Source organism: Manacus candei, unplaced genomic scaffold (assembly GCF_025592945.1).
Source record: "Manacus candei isolate 608988 ecotype Guabito, Panama unplaced genomic scaffold, ASM2559294v1 h1tg000082l, whole genome shotgun sequence".
Lineage (NCBI taxonomy): Eukaryota > Metazoa > Chordata > Aves > Passeriformes > Pipridae > Manacus > Manacus candei.
Genome location: NW_026138130.1, coordinates 3157426 through 3172036, shown reverse-complemented (window position 1 = coordinate 3172036; position 14611 = coordinate 3157426). Strand labels below are relative to the sequence as shown.

Genomic DNA, 14611 nt, shown 5'->3' with positions numbered 1-14611 from the left:
AGGGTGCAAGTGCTGGGCTTCCCAGGGCAGTGGGATGGATTTTCCCTCCGGCACTCCCAGCCATTAGTGCTCTGCATTTCTCCCGCTCTCTTTCGTCTTGCAGATTGCTCTTTCAGACCGTTTGATCTCAGGGTTTTGAGGTAACTGAAGTGCCCTGTGGAAGGGGCAGCTCAAAATGAAGCATTTTTTCCCCGTTCCACACTCACATCTCCACCAGTTTCACTAAGGGCACAAGTCCGTCAAAGTGACATTAGGCTGCAATCCCCTGCTCAGAGCTGGTAAAACACATTTTAGAAACAAAAATTTACAAGTTCTGATGGTTTTCTCCACTTGAATCAGAGGAAGAAAAAAAAAAATCATTCACATACTGACGACCCAGGGACAGAAAAGCAACTCTGGAGACAAGCAGGTTTCAGATGGTGGATGTTTTCCAGGGGCACTGCCTGTCCCAAACTCATGGGAGTTGTAGTTTAATCGAAGTTTTCCCTGAAACTCTGTTAACATAATTCAACAGTACAATTATCTCTGAGTGTGTTACCATCAGTGATGCCCTCAGCGATGCTTTCTGGTTATTTGCAAAAATGCAAGTGTAATTTTCAATTTGAACAGTCAGCGTTACAATAAAAACTACTTCCTAGCACATTCATTGAGTAAGAAACAGCAAAAAACCCACTCCAGAACATGCACACGTTTGTGTTTCTAATTAATTCTGACAGAGCTGCTTGGGCTTAAAAGGCGAAAACGTGTTTAGTTCTCAGGCAAGGAACTCTTTGGCAAAGACATTACGCTGAGGCCAGGATCAAGGGCTGACCATTTCACTGGACACATAATCCCAGGCTGGTTTATCTCGGGACTGGGCAGAGAAACGGCTCTCAGGTGCTTCTGAGGGCACTGATGGCAAGGGAGCATCTCAGAACAGGGGGAAAAATAGAGATAAAAAGTGATATACAGGAGCAATGCCGTTCTGATAGAAGCTGCAGGGAAAAAGCCCTGACCTGAGCAATTTGCATTCCAAACAGTACAGCTTTAAGAGATGAAAACCACAACATCTTACTTCCCAAAACTCTTGATGAAAAGAAAACAACTGCACTGAAAAAAAATGCAGGGGGAATTTTGACACGGCATCATTGTTTTTAAAGGCCGGTGCACAGATAAGACCACTTCAGTCTTTCCCAATAACCAGATGACAGTCTTTTGCAGTAAATCCTCAGAAACATGGTTTCTTGCCAGTTATAAGTCTCATCCCTATTTGTGCTTTTTTTACCCTTTCTTCCATGCCCCCACAATGGTGTTTCATTGGGAAAATACCCGACAGCTGCCAAAGAACAGTGTGTCTCTCCATGGCCAAGGCACCAAGCATAATCCTCAAGACATTTTGCCCATTTTCCTCTGCACCAGAACTTCAGCCCATTTCTCTCTTCTTGTTTAACGAAAAACAATCAATCAAGCTCCCTCTCTTCCTCCTCTGGGTGATGGTTTGGGAATCTCATTTCCATTTCAATAGCTCCCGTGGACTTACCTAATGTCAAAAGGGAGCATTTCAGTCCCCTACTCAGCCCTTCAACAGGTACAAATTTCTTGTGGGACAGAGGGAAATAAAGGATTAAAGGCTCCATTAGCACATGCTGTTCAGCATCACAGGATACTGTAGTTCCTTTCCATCCAGGAGGGGACCAGAGAAATCAATTACTATGAAAGAGTTTGTCTTTTACAAAAGGTCAGCTTTTTCAGGGGAAAAAAAATAAACTGTAGATTCAAGTTCTACTCTGCAAAATTCTCAAAAATTGCAATTTTTTACAGGATTGTCAAATTCATAATATGTAATCCCTTTTTTCACAACCTCTTACCAACCTCAAGTATGTCAGGAGCTATCAACTGAAGATTTTGCTCAGCTTTCAAGTGTCCAAAACTACAGAAGTTTCTTAACATTAATGAGATTGTCCCACACAGGAGGACACCCTGGTTGGGATGTGAATGACTATTTCTGCCAACACTCAGCTCCAAAGGAGTGTCTGCTCAGTCTGCTCAGATGTGACCTGTTTACAAGAGAAAAGCAGTAGCAGTGTGCCTGAAGGGTTTTAGGTTTGGGATAATAAGTTCAGAACATTCAAGAGGATCAATCTATTGTAATTATTTTTCATTAAATGTCTGATGAGGAGGACAGAAGCAAACATAATTTTCTGAACACGTGCCTGGTTGAAGATGAATGTCTCATAGCAGCAGCCCTTAGCCAATATTTGCCTTCTTTTAGATAACAAGTCACAGCTCCTTCTCTCCAGCAATCACCTGGGCTGTTTAATTGTTGAATTTGCTGCGCAGTTGACAGGCTTCAGCCTTCCATTTTGTCAGGACTGCTTCTGAATGTGTTCACCTCACGAGTCTTTCTGTCCAACTAAGCATAAGCTTCAGAAATCAGCTTGAAAGGCTGAGCTACTGAGCTTTTTCTCAAGTATTTCTTGGTGATGAGGTAAGAAAATTGAGTCTACAGACCAGAGTAAGGAGGTTCTTTTCACTGCCTCTCAGCTGGGCCAGTGGGACCTGCTGTCCCACCTCAGAACCAAGATTAATGTTCACTAGAGGGGTCGGGTAGCCAAAGATATGGGAGCCATGAGCAAGCAAACACTTAACTTCCTACTTGGGATCAACCAAATGATGGCAGACAGCCATTTACACACTTGTGTCTCGAGCCCAGAGGTGAGATGAGCTTGCCTCTCACATGTTCAGGTTACTTCAAGGGCCAAATGCCACCACCAATTCACCTCTTAGGGATAATGGATGAAGTGCAGATGTTCTTTGACCAAGACCAGCTGACCTCTTGGCCTCTAGAGTAAGCTTTTAGTAAATCCTTTGATAATGAGCTGATAAATAATAGGTCACTCCAGCAGAAGACAAGCTGATCCAGCTGTCTGAAGAAGCCACGAGAAGGTCAGTCATACACTGACAGCGTATCGCATAGATAAGAATAGAGATCAACCAGCCATTCTGTGTCTGTGGAGCAGCAGATTTTCAACCCAGAGTTCATATCTCGTGACGAAGACTAAATTTTCAATCCCATTATCAATCCTAACATTATTCATGAGAGGGTTTTTTCCATACTTGAAGGTATTTGCCTCACAGACTGTTCCTGCTCGTGTTCTGAGGGAGCCACCACCTCACATGAGTGCTGACCACTCCTTTGCAACACAAGAACCCTGGAAAGCACCCTGACCTACATTTCTGCAGTACTAGCAGAATTCACCTTCTATGAGACAGCAAAGAGCATTGGCCCCATCTTTCCTCTAGTACTGAACAGGCAAAAGGGAGCAACAAAGCACCAGTGTCGGCAATGTTGGAAGGAAGACTGTCTTCACTCAGCTAATCATTCCTCCAGTCACACCTTCCATATAACTTACCTGGAGCACACTGTGGAAAAGTCTGACTGTCACTTCCCAGCTACAGTATCTTGCAACATCTGCTATACTTTTTGTGCCAAGCTTCCTAGAGGTGTAAAATTGCTTTTCCTTATTGTTTGGAAATGTGGTTCCCATATTAAAACAAATCCCTCAGTTCAGAGACATCTTTAATCAGTGATGACAACTTCTTTCAAAAAGGAAGAGCTGTAAAGCATAGTGACACATAAGTGTCTGCAGCTCATTTTGGAGGATTGGTACCTGTGAATGTTTTCCATAACAGATCCAGGCTTGTAGCTAAGGATTGCTGTCTGAAGTTCAGGACACACAAGTCTCCAGGTCAAGCCATGTGCACTGACTCAAGAAGCAAGTTGTTTCTACTAATTGCCTATTTCACAACTACAAGAAAGGAGACAGAAGAGTTTGCTGAGGCTCACATAAAATCAGAAGAGAGGATTCCTAGTCCCCATCTTCTGATTATAGTTTATCCCAGGAAGATAACAGGCATCAGGCTAATGGCATCATGCAGAATAAAATAAGGCAGAAAATAACTGCTTGTGGCCACCACAAAGCTCTTAATTCACAGCTCCCCTCCTAATGAATGTGTTATTATCATGCATCCATGATGCGTGGAAGGAAGCATCCACCATAAGAAGTATATTGAAGAAACAATTAGTTGACCATGTATCTACTTTTTAATTGTGAAATGGGTGGATATATTGAAGGGAAAACACAGCAGGTCAAGGGATATCTAATGTAAGAGTAGCAGTCTTACAACACCAGACCAACTGGGAATATAAGATTTGCCATAAAAGCTTTTCATATCCAAATCCTGCCTCTTGCACAAGTCAGAATCTGTGTCTGAGGGAAAGCATTCTTATCCCACAGATCTTCCAGTGATGTGGGAGGTAGGATTATGTGGGAATCCCTCCCAAGTGTTGTAGGTGATGGGCAGGTTAAGGTTACCATTACTCTGGATCAACACATGTAAAATGTAGATCTTTGGAGGTAGCAGCAGCATCTCATTTTGAGACCCCAGCACAGAAGAATTCTGCAGCTGATACTCTCTTTGGTCAATCTGAAAGCAAATCATCTCAGTTTTGGATGGAAAGTTCTGTGAACTGGTGTGCAGATAAGTTTGGCAAATCAGCATTACAGAACAAAATGTTCCCTAAAGACATTTTTGAGTCATGATAATATATACAACTCCTGGGTGGTAATCTAGACTTGCCTCAAAATCAAATTTAAAATGCGATTGGAAGCAAGAGATCATTACTACAGCCAGCTCTCCCTGAAGAAGTGCTGTGTATCTTTATCTGATTCAGAGTTCTCAGAGGGAACCACATCCCCACCCATCTGGTTAAGAGAAGCAAGGGGAAATGGGTTCACCTAGAGCAGCATCCAACTCAGAGCAGAGTTTCATGCAAAGGCCAACACCTCCTATGCTGGCTTAGGAAGGTCTAGTAAAGGAGAACATCACATCTAAGTAGTTCTTAACTGTTGGAAAAGAAATGGCATTTTCTTGGTTTCAGTCAGCAGGTGAGAGGTGACATCTCATAATGCAAGAGCTCTGCTGTTAGCACATCAATTTAGAGGTGACAGGAAACTGAGGGTCCCCCTTGACCTGGCAGGGCACATACAAGATAATAAACACATGTTAAGAACCTCTGTTTTCCCCTGTGAGGACACTGTGGACAGCCCAGGTTGTAGGAACAAGCCTTGACAGAGGTGTTCTGCAGTGCCTGAAGAGCTGGAATTACTTTCCCAACACCAGGTCAGCTCCAACGCATTCTCTACATTAGAAGCCCCAATTTAGGTAAGCTAGGGATAATTTTAGGATCTTAGTTATAATCAGGACACAGATGGGTTTCTTTATATTTTCCTTACATGGAATAGTGACAGTAATAATATAGACAACATTGAAGATCTCCAAAGGAAGAAACTCCCTGTCAAAATGCAAAAAAAAAAAAAAGAAAACTAAGTTTAGGAGCAGAACATATTCTGGTTTTACAATAATTAAGTCACAACACCCATTATCTGGGTAAGTGAATTATGTTTCACAAGGGAGCACAGGAACATTTTCTTCAGCTTTGACTCAAATTGTTCACATCTCCCCAGTTTCAGCAGTCCAGTTTAATCCAGTCCGGAATCTCAAGCAACACAACAGCACTCTTCTGTGACTCTGTGGGAAAAACAATTTTTATTTCTGTAACAATTAGATTCTTCAGCTTTGATTTGTCTCTACAACAGTCAGAAAAGCTTCAAAGGAACATGGTGTGAATCATTACTTCGACAAGGACCTGTGCCCTGTGAGCTGTGTGTAGTATACCCAATAAAGCTCCTCTGGGACTACAGCACACAGACACAACAGGGGCTGCTGGGGTCACCCAAACCCCTTCATTTGGGAAGAAACAAGAGAGCAGAAACTCTCAGAAACAACAGTTGTCCCACTTTACCCTTCAGTGACAAAGGGGGATCTCCAAAAAGTCAGGGACACATCTCCCAGCCATCCCCAGAACAACCCTTATACTCCACCCTCTGAGGCACAGAGCCCATGGGGGAGGATTTTGCTGTAAATCTCTGAAGGTTGGTGAGAGCTTTCAACTTCCATTGTCTGCAATCATATGTGAATTTAGGAGTCTTTCAAGAAAGAGGAAAGCTATGTTTTATTTGCCATCAGCTTGAGACAAGCTCAGCAGGGGAAGAGAGGGGAGCAGGAAGGATTAATACAAACCAGTGCTGAATCACAAACACACACCACAGGTGAGAGGAGGTTTCTTGCACTGCAAGCCCCGTGCAGACCTTTCTAGGAGGGCCAGTCCCCTCTGTACAGCTCTGTCCCATCCCCATGAGACAGCAACAGCTGTCAGCAGCTGCCACACTCAGCTAAATGTCCCTGTGCATTTAGTGGCCCTTTGGGAGGAAACAAGCAGGAACACCAAGTGAGTGGACTGATGTGGCAGTGCCTCTCCAAGGAAACCTCTGCTCCTTCCCTTGAGGCAGCTGCCCCAGGGCAGGACACAGGGCTTTGCTTAGCTGGGCCTGGCCTCCCATGGGACGATGCTGCAACAATTCAGTTTATACACAAGATTTGCAGCCTTACCAGAGAGGAGGCTTCACTTTCACAGGTGGGCTCTTGACACAGCAGCTGCTCCCCACCCCTTGAGATCATCCCACCTCCTTTACCACCCCTGCTTTCATGGCATTTTCTCCTCTCCCTTCTCATAAAACTTACTTATCTAAACTGAGCATTTTTCTTCCCTTAGTCTGGCTCCTATTCTCAGAGGAGCCATTTCCCCCTGTCTATTGTTGATTGTTATTATTTCTGCTCTGTAAATGCATCTATCATGATTTTTGCTTCTAAGAAGTGAGCAATCACAAGTTCCTCATATTTTTCAGGGAATATGTTTAGCACGAATTCTGCAAAAGAATGGTTTCTCTTTTTGTCCTGGAAGGTTGCAGGCCCCAAAGTACAGGGCAGATTACTAATTACAGCAGAAAACACTAAAACACTAAAACTATTTGCAGCTTAAAAAACAAACAAGAAACAAACCCACATCCCCATACATCCTTTTCTGAGGTTGGAGAGAAGCTCCTGCCTGGCCAGCCTGCTGAGTTAAGAAATACACCACATCCCATTGCTGAAATGCTAATTAATTTTGCAACTAATGAGCTGGTGATAACTCCTTTCCCACACCGGAGATTTGAAGGAAGGCACAGCTTTGATGCACAGTGACACCTTCCCCAGTGGGCAGACAGGATATCCCCAAGGCCACATGCTCTTGTTTTGCTGGGCTGCTAGTTGAGGAAGTGTTTCACACCAAGATGAGTCTTTCCAAAGAATCACCTCTCCACAGAGACCTCTCAGGGTTCAGGGATCAGGAAGGGCTGGCAGTTCCCTACAGGATGAGGAGTCAAGGAGGATAATTCAGCAAGGCAGGGCTGGCCAGCCAGGGCCCCATCCCACAGGACATAAGTGAGACCAGCAGCCAAGTCAGGGGATGGCAGTCAGGGCTGACCCAGAGTTCAAGACCATTTGTGGTGACAGGGCAGGTCAAGGCAGGAACTCAAAGTGCAGGTCAGTCAGCTCCAGTGACAGTAACCAAGGTCAGGCACAGTCTGGTGGTCACTAGGCAGGTCAGATATCAAACTGGGAAGTCAGTCCACAGATCAGGGTCCCAGTCTGAGGTCCACAGCCAGGCACAGGCATGGATGCATGGAGTGGGAGACAGGTACACCTACACCACAGCTCAGGGAGCAATGGAAAGTCATGGACTGAGTTTAAATGGAGCCCCTGAGCCCCTGGACAGGAGAGCGAGTGGAAGCCCCATGACAGGCTCATCAGGGTAACTACACTCAGTGCCCTGACACTTCATCTCTGCAGCCCAGGCCAGAGTCATGGCCAGCCAGCAAAGAAGATGCCCACAGATCCCATGCCATCTAAGTACAAATGTTCATACCTGGGAGCCCAGAGATTACAGATGGATTTTGCCACTGTTCCTTTTAGTCTTCACAATAGGCATAAAGGTACCTTTTCCCCTCCCTAGGAAATAAGAGGGATGATATTTTATATTACAGAGCAGCCTGTGTCTTAGGCATCCAAAGAAGGTGAAGCAATAACCAGGAACTGCTTTTCCTCCCCACATGCTGATGTGCCTCAGGGCAGGGAAAAGCAGCTGCAGGAGCAGCAGGGCACCTCCCAGAGCATCAGCACAGCAGCACAGAGGCAAAGACAAACAAAGATGCAGGAAGTGATTATACCTTCTCACAACAGAGCTGCAGAGCTGAGTAAGCACTTGGTTATTTGAGTTTGTCGATAAGTGTGGGGCTTTCATTGGATACAAACAACCTAAACCCAACAACACAACTGGTGGCAGTTGTTCCTATCAGCAAGGGAAGTTAAATAACCTCCTCCAGTGGATACTGCCAAAGCAGAACATGTGGGATAAGAGAGACAGTAGCATTAGAGAGGCTGGAAATTGGCCAAGACAACTTGTGCATATAGAGAGGCTCCCTCATAACTCAGGAGTTGTGCAGTGTTTCAGGACCATCATGGAATGCTCCTTTCTGGGTGACATTTAACTCAGCCTTCAGATCCCAGACAAGAATGCACTCTGCAGTAACTGGTGATGTCCATTAATCAAAACCAGTGAAAGCTTTCCATTCTGTTGCTGAGCTGTATCCCTGCCACAGTACTCTCTGACCCTGGGTCAGAACATACAAGCTTACAATCAGAAAGATTTAATGAAAAGCATGCAACAGCCAGAGATCCTGCTGCCAGGGAAGCAGGGGAAGAGAGAGAGAGGAAAAATATATCTAATGGCTTATAAAGAAAAAAGCACGTGCACTTCCCAGCAGAGGATACAGTCTTTTAAGCCATCCCACTTGGGGGAGCTTCCCCTAACTCTCCTCCTTGAAGGCAAAAGATAAACAGATCATGGGGCCAGTATAAGGGCTGTGCAGCTGCACAAGTCTCTTGGAAGGTCCCTTTTGTATTGCCTTGGCCTGTTCTTCAAGCTCAGAGGGAAGGTTAAGTTGAAGTCACCTGCTCTCTGATCCCCTGTGTACGCAGATCCGGCAGCGAAAGCACACTTGAGCCATCGCAAAGGGAGGGGCAGGTTCTGCCAGGTACAGGATTTATGAAGTTAGCCTTTTTGAAGTGAAAAATAAAGGAAAAACTCCTGCAGTTTTACTTTCAGAAAAACAGTTCTGGGAATACGCATTTCCCTGACACAAGTTCCATTTAGAGATGACATTAAGCAGTGCTCAAAAACCCCTCCGAGGAGTTGTAAGACCTGCTGACACCAATATGAGGAAAGTAGAGAGTCTGGCTTCCCATTTTGAGAAAACCAACAGTCAGCATCGCTCCTCTGGGTTGGTTGTGCTCAAGAGGAAAGAGGGCAATGAAACATGCCCACACCTTCCAGCAGAGAGCTTTTTTTTCATCACCAGTTCCCACCTCAGCCCAGTCCAGCTCTTGCCCAGCTCTCTCCATCTACCTATCAGTTTGTAGGCAGCTGAAACTTCTCAAGAAAATACAACTTGTCAAACATTACGCTTCCAAATTCCCACTGTAGTGCCTTTCCCTTTGTCTTATGGCCCCTCTTGTGCATGGCAGCCTCACTCCTCCCCAGAAGTCCTCACTTCTTAGAGGATACTTCCCTGAGCAAGCTGAGACCTCCCCATTTACTGCTTATATGGTCAGTGAGGGCACTAAGGAAATAATCTGAGACTGCAAACAATTTAGGGTTTATCAGGAGATCAGTCATCCTTGGGATGTTCTAGAAAGCTCTGTTTTTGCTGATGCATCTTTTATGGGACTAAATAAATTAGCAATGTTTGCTCCAGGCTTAAGTATCTCAGAAAGGCTGCATCAACCATATGAGTCCACACCAAGGATCCACCTAGCCCACCCTGTCTCCAACATAAACTATGAGCTGACACCTAGGAAAGAGGAAGAACAGCACAAAAACATGTGGTACTTCCTTTCCCAAAGCCAAGTTATTTACTTAGCCTTCAACCATTTTCAGCTGACAAGATCTTTTCTGGCCTTAGAGGGTTTGTCTATTTAGTGGTCCCTAATAAATTTTGCTTTCAAATACCACTATCTTCCTTTGAACACAAGAATACACCTTGCACCCACAACACCTTTTGATGAGAAATTCTCCAGGTCTAAAACCTTGTACATCCAGAACCAGCTCCCTTCATTATTTGACATCTGACCCCACTGTCCACATTTGCTGCCCTCCAGTCCCTGCATGGAAAAAGGTGGTAACAGCCAGTTCCTATCCATTCACTTCATGGAGCTCCAGATTTTGTAGGTTTCTGTCACATTCTCCCCCAAATAATTTATTTTCCAGGCTGAAGTGTCCCAGACTGCTCCATTGCTTCTTTTGTGAGAGCTTCCACATCTGAACTCAGAAGGTCATACACAGCAGGATGGGATGGGGTTTGGTGCTTTCCCACTTTTGGGGTGGGAAGACATTATATTCCACCCCTCTGACTGGGCTCTGTTCTTCAGAAGGGAATTTGACTTGAACTTTCACAAGGCTTTTACAAAAGGAAAGAAAACACACACAAAACATTCCTCTTTTACAATCACTTTTCCTTCATTTGAAATCCAAGGGAACACTTCGAAAGCAAAACTACTGCTCTTCTAAAACCACAAGGTCCCCTTCTCAGAAGGGCCAAACAAAAAGTTATGACTCAGACACGGGGCTTTAAATTCCTCATCCTATTATCCAAACCTTTGACTTCCAACATTTCTCCATTTCTCTGAGGGTGTCATAGGTCAAGCTGATCTCACAATCTGTTGGATTGATCTTGGAGACCCACAGCACTTCTCAAATACCATTTGGTCAACTCAACAGCGTGTAGAAGCAGCACAACATAGCTGCATGTTGAGATGCATTTTATCACCCCCTAGTCAGCCTGGAGGAATTCACTGGCTGTCCAGAGGATCAACACATCCATAGTGCTGTGATGCTTTGATATTACATTACAACACTGAGGGCTTTTAAAATTACTATTTTTATATTTCTAGATTTTAAGAAGGCAGTAGGAATATTGGTCTCCTGCATAAAAATGTTCTTGGATTTCATCTGATGTCCCAGATTTCTTCTGGCTGAGATAGCAAGACATAGTTTCTTCAGAGGCTTCAAGTGATAGAACCACAACTGCATCCCTTGGTAATTGGTACCACAAGTTATTCAACTGTTGCTGATCAATCACTGTTAAAACCATGTACCTTATTTTTCTAGCTTACATTTATCTAACTTTAATTTCTAGCTGCTGGCTCACGTTGTGCTTTCATCTGTTTTTCATCCACACACAGGCATCACTTTTCCCAGTGAAATTCACCCCTACCTTTTAGGCTGACACAGCAAATGACATTCAACAGTTTTGGCCAGGAAGGAAAGTATCCTGCATCCTGCTGCATGTGTAAGGGTGCCACTGAATTCAGACAATCAAGTCTAAAAGCAACATCTGCTTTGTAATTAAGTCTTGCTTAGAGCTATAAGACCTCCTCTCAGGATAAGCAACATCCCCCCAGCACCCTGTTTTTGGAGCTTTCTGAAAGGGTGGCCTGAAGCAGCCACTCAGCAAGGCTGGCAGCAGTTGACTACTTTTAGCATTGCTGTTGAATTACTGCCATCATCAACCAAAGTTATGAATTGAAGGCAGTCCAATAAAAGACAGCAAGTGCCACCAAAGTTGCAGAGAAAGTTTTGTAACCCTTCCCCAAGGGGAGACATATGTGGGCAGGGGTGAGCACACGTTCCCCCCCAGCAGCTCTGCACTACGTGGCTGTGCTGCCACCCATGACCCTGCCCCTGCTGCTGTGCTTGAGAAACAACAGCACATTTACCCTTACCTAAGAATCTGGGCCAAGCTTGAGGCTGGCTTCTCCAGCTGAAAGGTCTCTTGTCCCATGACACAGGCTTTCTGGAGGCTGATGCAGGGCCCAACAGAGCCAGCTGGGACCAAACTGGAAACAGAGAATTTTGAGAATGTAAGTTAGAGTCCCATGGGCCTGGCAAGGGCCTAAAGAGGCAGAAAAGGAGAATCCAGCTCTCCCTGTGAGCTGTGGTACCGCTGTACATCTCCAGGACAGTGATGCTGTTCTCAATCACAGTGGGAAAACATTTGTAACAGCAGCACCATGAACAGTCTGTCCCCCCCACAATGACACAATGGAGGAGGCATCTGGTGCAGCCAAGCAGCACCAATTGGCATTATCTTAACACTGTGGGCTGTAAATTGTGCCAGAGCTGCTTGTGCTGGATAACCCTGGCCAGAAGGTCCCTGCAGCTCCATACCAGCTCCCTGAAGCAGCAGCTCTGAGCAGATCCTTGGACACCAGCAATGAATTGCCACAGTCTTAGAAAAACAGCTGCCAGGCTTTCCTCTCCCAATCTCAGCCTCGGCAGAAGTCATGTGGGCAAGATGAGGCTTGGCAAAAAGGGCATGTCTGAGTGTTAAGATTAGGAATTTCCCCACTCCAGGCCAGTGGAGGAACAAAGAACAAAGGGGAACCAGCCCCTCACATTTAACTGGATTGTTGATAGAACAAATCTATTTTCCTTCTGTCTGTTGTCAAGATCTGGAGGATTTTTTTTCTGTAATAAAACTGACAGTAGGATATGTACATGAGATACAGGGAGCAGATCACTCCCTTGCTGTGCCAATTAGTCTCTCCCAAATGACACTCCCTCTTATTAATTCCAGGTACTTCTCAGTGTAGGAGAGGTTCCAGACAGGACTGATGCTTGGACAGCTGGGACTCGTCCCTGCAGCCCAGAGCCAGGACAAAGCCAGTCCTCCAGGTAGACTGTGCGTCACAGCCTAGGAAAATTCCTGCTTTCTCTTGTGCCTGAGGCATGTGCACACACACACACGTCCCAGATCCAGCTGCAAAGCAAACCTGCTCTAGTTTGGGTTTGGAATTAGCAGGCACAGGAAAAAGGCTGAAACCTGACTCCAAATCTCCATTATTGATTTGGCCCAAGTCTTCCCCTTTCCATGCCTTGAAACCTTTTCTCCCCCCTTACCCACATGCAGCCCCCTCAGCCACGGGATCACCAAGCAGTATTCACCAACTAATCTAAATAAGCACCCTGTGTTTCCCAGCCTACCAGGATGGAAAACCTGTCTGACAGCCCAAGTTCCTGCAGGAAACATGATGAGGTGCTAAGAAAATAATTGTGCTTACATATTCTTTGGGCTGAAACAGCTGCTTTTGTAGCTGGATGGGTTTTTGGCTGGCAGTCTGCTCTCCCTACAAGTTGTCTCTACAAGACACTCCATTTACTTCCTGTTCCCTAGCAAGTCCCTGCAGGAGAGCAAAGAAACCGGGATTACACATATACAACAGAGCCCAGCCAAGACACACAATCCGAATTCCCAGACAAAGTACAAGACAAATACAAGCATCACAGAGGAACAAACATAATATGGGCTTAAGTCTTGCATGAGCCATCTGTAAATGTGATCTAACAGCAAGGCTGCACCTTCCAGCCTGGCAAATTCCATAAATGCAAGGTCTGCAACACATCAGATCTCAGGGAGAGAGACAGGAGGCATCAGGGATTTAGGAAGAGGCTTTAGAGTTTCAACATCACCTTGAATGACGCAGAACCACTCACTCGAATGGTGGCTGGTGCACGGATGTAAAATGAATGGGTTCTCTGAGTCCCAACCCAGTTCTGCACAACTGGAGCTACAGGGGTCCAGGTTTTCTGTTGGGAAGGGAGGAAATTAAAAGAAAACTGTCTGAGCTGTCCTCTCCCTGTATGTCTGAGACAGGCATGCAGTGCCCCTAACACCATCAGAGCACCTGATGTCTGAGTGATGCTATCAGGGTATCTCCAGCTGTACTACCTGCCACAAGTGAGCAAATAGCAGGTTAAAGAAGGAATAAAGGAATGAAGCAACATTGCCAAGCCATGGCCAGATGGCCGATCTTCCATTCTTAGTTTTCCCAAAATATTTCTCTGGGCTCCCAACACAATACTCCAAACAATAAATTTCCTTCATAAGATTAACAAATCTAAAGGATGACTTCCACCCATGCAGGATTTAACATAATACTTACTAGTAAAACACCCAGAGTGAAAACTTTGAGTATTTAAGTAGAACCTGGTCTTCACAGTTTCCTCCTCTGCTCAGAAGGAGCCTGAGACCTGTTACCAAGCAGACACAGCATGTCCCACTCACCAGAGGGGAAATCCCGCCGAATCTGACCACATTGTCAGCCCAGCAGGAAGCATAAATCTCACAGGAAAGGCTATTCTAGTGATGTTTCCAGGATAGTTTTGCAGATCAGAAACACTTTGGATCAAAGCCAAGGCAGAGCTGGCCAGCACCTCCAAGGTGGTGGCTAAGTGGAAAATCTCCACAGGGGTAGAAAAAATAGAGGTAGGCACTTTTTCTGAAGTTCCAATTATTCATGAAAGCAATGGGAAGTTTTTCTCTCTCCCTAAAATGTTGCATTTCTTTTGGCAGCGGGGAAAAAGAACTCTCTCCCCATCACACAGGCATATTTCCCTACTAATGAAGTGAAAGAGTTTACAAAAACTGAAAAGGAAAAAAATATTCTCCCACAACAGTCATGATTATAACAAGTATTTTTAGTATTTGCCATGAATAGGGAATATCCAACCAACTCCACTTCACACAGTTGACACTTCTTCAGGAAACAACCGTCAGTGCCACAAGGACAT

The 14611-nt window shown here is 45.0% G+C and overlaps 1 long non-coding RNA gene across 1 annotated transcript in view; it reads right to left on the bottom strand.

Annotated features, from left to right (window-relative positions):
* LOC127481806 (uncharacterized) overlaps positions 1 to 12274 on the bottom strand; it is a 223143-nt gene extending 210869 nt beyond the window's left edge. Inside the window, exon 1 of the long non-coding RNA XR_007908322.1 lies at positions 11764 to 12274. This is a non-coding gene — a long non-coding RNA (uncharacterized LOC127481806). The remainder of the gene's footprint in view (positions 1 to 11763) is intronic.
* Between the last annotated feature and the right edge of the window lie 2337 nt (positions 12275 to 14611).